The sequence below is a fragment of the Lontra canadensis genome, unplaced genomic scaffold (assembly GCF_010015895.1).
Source record: "Lontra canadensis isolate GAN:19392208 unplaced genomic scaffold, GSC_riverotter_1.0 scaffold15, whole genome shotgun sequence".
In the NCBI taxonomy this organism is placed as follows: domain Eukaryota; kingdom Metazoa; phylum Chordata; class Mammalia; order Carnivora; family Mustelidae; genus Lontra; species Lontra canadensis.
In genome coordinates, this window is record NW_022631009.1 from 1,189,846 (window position 1) to 1,195,494 (window position 5,649).

A 5,649-nucleotide genomic window follows, 5' to 3' on the forward strand; every position below is an offset into this window, starting at 1 on the left:
TGCCCAGCAGACGCATTGGCTGGGGCTGAGTGAGAAAAGATAACAAATCTTAAGGAAACATGTTGCTTATTATTCCTCATAATGAGAGCTGCCAGGGTGTACACTGAGCAGGCCTCTGGCTGATACCAGGACACAAAGGATCTTAATGCATCCCACACAAGGATGTCATTTGCAATCTGGAGCAACAAAAGAGATGGAAGGTAGGCCTTGTTTCTTGATACTGTATATCCCAGGGAGGACAAATAACAACCACACAGTTTGCTTTCCCAAGCCCCACAGGCATTCAAAAGAAGCCTGTTGACTGCAATTAGGATACCTCTGCTTTTAAAAGCCAACCCTCTCAGCAGGCAGTGAGACTCTATCATGGGCCATGCAGCCCCGGCATGTTTCAGATTTACCATGGAGGCAGCCTCATGGAAGGAAATGATGAGAAAGGAAACCCTAATGACTTAAAATTCACAGCCCCCTCAAGGGGGTCTTCCCTGATGCCTCCCAAATAGAATAGGCTAGTTTCACACTTTGTAGAACCAGGGGGAAAAAAAATAATAATAAATAAAATACAAAAAAATTTAAAAAACAACCCCCCCCCCCCCAAAAAAAAACCCACATGATTTTCTTCGTAATCCTACCAAACTAAGCCAACTTAAGCCTTCTCTAGGAGCTAGTATTCATCTCTCCACCTAAAGACTTTTTCACATCAGAATGCTCTGGGGTAGGTTAGGCCAGAAGCTCTGGGGAATTAATGCCCCAGGATTTATCCTCAACAGCGGAGTGTGGGGATGAATATCTTGGATTCCTCCAAGTTAGTAGGGTGGCACTATGGTGTGCTCTGCATCTCCTAGTGAATCAGAAGCTGAACTGAGCCCAAGATATCACAGTAAGAAGCTGCTCATTTTGACATCCGCTGTTGGCTTTTTTCCTTTCCCTAACTCCCCTACCCATTCTCTCACCTTGATTCCTGAGTTTGCATCCCAAATTTTGCTTGCAGCAAAATGTTTGTCTCAGGCTCTGCTTTTGAGGGAAATCCAATTCAGGGAGGTGGCCAGGAGATTTCAGGATCTCCCTCTATGCTTCCATTTGTAAACCTGGGGGTGTACCCCACTGCCTATGGAATCAGTAGAAAAATCTCAGAGTGACATCTGCGATTCTTCTTGGAATGATCCCACGCTAACCTCCAGACTCATGAAAACCCTTCTTTCTCCAAAACACATTAATTCCAGAATACACTTTATAATTTCATGATTTTAAGCCTTACTATATGGGCTTACTTCAATCTGAAATCCTCACTTAGCAGCTGTATGTTTTTCTCCTTTGTCTTCTTTAAGTGACTTTTTACTCAATAAGGCTTTTTATTTTTCAAAAGTAGAGTGGAATCTTCCTCCCTAAGTTGGCATAATCTTCTGTATATTCTTACATTAAAAACCATTTACAGCTTTTCCACAAAACTGTGAACAGCTTCAGAATAGGCACTGCCTTTTAATCTTTGTATTCGCAATTTCTATCATGGTGGCTGATACTTAGTACATTACATTAATCAAAATGTATTGTTTGGCTAAATAAACATAGGAACAATATATAAATCCTTGATTTCCAAGGACAGGTCTTGATGATTTTGCTCCTTTGCTCTCCCATTCTAGGTAAGAGGAAATGATACAATTTTCCATTCTAGGTTATCTAGGGAGTTAGTAATGTTTTCTCCAGGATAGGTGACATAAAATATTACAACTTACCAGGCTGGATGCTTTGTTGAAATTCTGAGGTGTGTCTTCCTTTTTTGGCATACATATCAGAGAACAGCATACTCCATCCTGGCACCTAGCACAGGGAGGGGTGATGACTAAGGCAGTGAGCTTGTTTAGTGAGACCTGGTGAAACAGTAGGAGATTTGGAACCACAGGACCTAAATTCAGCTCATGGTTTTGCTAGAGGTTATAATCAACTCATTTGAGATTTCTGCCTCTGGGGGCACTGGGGCACTCAGCTGGTTGAGCAACGCACTCTTGGTTTCAGCTCAGGTCATGATTTTAGTGTTGTGAGATTGAGTGCCATATTGGGCTCTGTGCTCAGCACAGAGTTTGCTCTGCTCTCTTCCTTCCCCTGAGCCCCTCCCTCAGCTCATAATTTCTCTCTCTCTCTCTCTCTCTCCAAAAAAAAAAAAAAGAAGAAGTTCTGCTTCACTGTCTGTAAAATGGTGGTAATATTTCATTTACAATGTACATTGAAATTTTTAATGAAACATCACATGCCAATGCATTTTGTAAAATGTCATGTGAATATACATGTGTGCATATATACATGTGTCTCTATATACATATATTTACTTATTTATAATTCTTACAATTTTAGTGATAAATGCATTATGTAAAATGGACCTCAAGGAACCAAAATGGATACCACAAAATGCAGCCTAGAGATTCAGGGTTTGATATGGAGCCAGAAATTTGGGTAGACTTTTTGCTTTTGAGCTGAATCCCAAATAATGAGAACCTATCTTAATTTTAAAGAGCTCTGGAAAAGCACCTCCATTGCTCAGATATACTCACAATTTGAAATGGGGAATTTAGGCAGTGTGCACCTAAATATATAAGGCGATATAAGCACATGTATTTTTTTTCAAAATATTCAGGGAGAAATTTTTGTGATGAAGATAGCACAAACACAGTTTTCTTATTCTAACAAAAGTTGACTCCAGAACTGACACTTGATATCTTCTTCACTCTCCCAGAATAATTCAAGTGGTTTCCCAGGGTGTTGCAAAATTTAATACTTCTGGTTGTGATTATTTCCAGGAAGAGGAATTGTTCCTGCAAGAATATGTGCCAGCGGTACTATATGGCATGTGGGGTTATGCAATCCCACACACTGACCAGAATGGGATATTTGTGTTCATATTCAGCAGCTAGGATTTATGGGATCCTGTGTGTCATAGGTCTGCACCAAGTTTAGTGATGCAATGAAATGGGGCAAACAGAAATGCTCTGGGAGACATGAGTGACGAGCAACCACAGGTACCAGAAGGAAGTTCAGTCCACCCATATAACCCCAAATGCAAAAAAAATAAAAAAATAAAAAAATAAAATTAATGCCAAATGGTATTCCAGAAGCATTTATTATGAGATAGGAGTTTGATGACATAGATATAGAGGCTTACTGAGGGGATGGGAATTCAGAGCAAGGCATCTAGGCAGTGGGTATTAGCAAAACTCTGCAATTGAGTCAAAATGCCACAAGCATAAAGGCAAGGAGTCAAGGCCAGAATGTTAGTTTCTAGCAACTGGCTTGAAAAGAATAATTCTGGATCCCAGTTTTAGAGGTAGGGGACCCCAAATAAAAAAAAAGCAAAGGACAAAGAACAAAACAGGGATCTGGTTACCAAATAGGAGGTACAAATGTGGTCCACATCTCAGAAATAGGGTTAAACTGGGTACATAATTAGTGCTTGAAGCTGAGTCCTAGAATACTAGTTACATTGGTTCTGTCTTGAGTTAGAAGATCCCTGAGGACTTGGTCCAAGTAAATCCTGAAAGTTAAACTGAATATGCTCTGGTTTGAGGAAGTAGTGTGAGCAAAGACTAGCAGTCAAGCAGAGACTCATACTGTGAACATGATGGTATGAAAATAACAATTGTCCATCACTGTTTGAGTACATCATAGCTTGAAGCACTTTCTGTGTCTCACTAATTGATCCTTCAAAATCACTGTCTCTGAGAAATCAAATCTCCAGTGTCCTACAGCTCCTATGGCTTCCTCTTAGGAGAAGGTTGTTTAGTTTTAGTTTTTGTTTTTTTCTTTTTTCTTTTAGAGTTTTGGGATTAGATCTCTACCAGGGATCTTGTCTTGAAGGCTAAAGTAATGAGTTATTCAAGTTTCATGGTGGAAATTATCCTTTCCCAAATCCAATTACATTCCAGCTGGCAAATAGCATTGGCTGTCTCAAAACACAAACATCTGGAAGAAGGCTTGAATTGGCCATTACTCTGCCTCGTATGTCTGAAACTGTTCTTAGATAGTAGGTTAGGAAGCACGTTTTTGGCTGGACAAGATAAATACATTTTTTTTTAACCATTAAATCCCTGAAATACCTTAACGTAGACCGAGTAAGATATAGAAGTCACAAAAGCCATGAGAGCACCAATTTGTTTGATAATTATACTCAACTACAACACTGAGACCAACAAAACCATGGAAATGTTTTTAATAAATCATGTGTTTTGACTCTAAAAGATCAAACTGACAATACATTTATTTGTGGGCTCGTCAGTTAGCTATCTGGAGAGCTCAGTCGTCCAAAGGCTGGTCTGAATAGAGCTGTTATTTGGTCATTATGTTGACCCAGGGGCTGGAAAGAAGAAATGAAATTAACATGTTCACATTTAATCTCAACCTTCATTCTTTAAGGATTTCTTTTGTAGGTTTGGCAGGAGACACTGCTACAAAGAAACCCTCAGTCTGAGAAGCTATTGAACTGTTCACTAACTCTGAACACCAGCAACCTCTTTATACTTTCTGGTCCTTGGTTTTGTCTGTAAAATGTCGGTAGTAACTGCCAGGGTTAGCTGTGATGTTACAGTAGATAACGTATGCAAAGACATGCCAAACAGTAGGTGCTCATTACATGGCACTATTTTTTATTGTTGCTGTTATTATTAAGCTATGAAACAGAGACCAGACTGGTACCATACACCAAAAACATTGAGAATTGTTGCCTGAATTGACATCGGTTTACAATGCCCAATCTGTAATAATTAGTGAAGGAGTCAGGAGACAGTTGACATCAGTGAGCGTAAAATGTGTTCCTTTGGATACATCTGGAATTCAGCTGTGGAAAAAGTCCGCTCCCCTCCCCCACTTTTAAGAACACCCATACAAGTATCAGACAGGGGTTAGCCCACTGTCCTCTTTCTCAGATCTCATATGGCCCCAAATCTTTGCTCGAGGCTTCCTGCTGAAGTCTGCAAATCTCTTTGCCCTGTTTCCTGTTGGGAAAATACATTTGATAAAATCCCCCATTGTCTGAAATTCTTTTTCTTATTCCAGTCACTTTTAGAGCCAGTGTCTGAAAGACTGGAAGATTAAAGGCAGTTTATTTCCTCTCCAATTCTTTGCCTGCAATTAAATTTAGAAAGCTAGCATGATAATTTTATGAGAAATCAAAGTTACTCATAATGCAAATTTATGTTCCTAAACTTCTAAGGAATTATTCTTCTAATAAAAATATTAGCTACTAATATAATATCAGTAGTTAAATATCTTTTTTTAATTCTTTACACATTAATTTTCAAACAGATAAATAATCTTTCTGTTACAAATTTTCTGAAACTGTAAGTTCTTTGACTCATTCAACAAATGTTTATTGGGTGACTAATATGTCTCAGGCACTGTGGGATTTTTTTCTCCCTGGGAAACTATAATGACAGGATAATTGTTTTAATCCCGTCCTCATGGAGCTTAGAATCTAGCAAAAGAAATAGAAATGAAATAATAAATCCATCTAGTATGGTGGAAAGAATGCTTTTTATTAAAGCCAGAAAGTCAGGGGAAGAGGGTATTTGTCTGGTGAATAGACTATGTTTATTTACAAAAATATCTTGATGAACTTTCTCAGTATGAAAAACTCAGGTCCTTAGAGTAATTTAATGGACTTTAAAT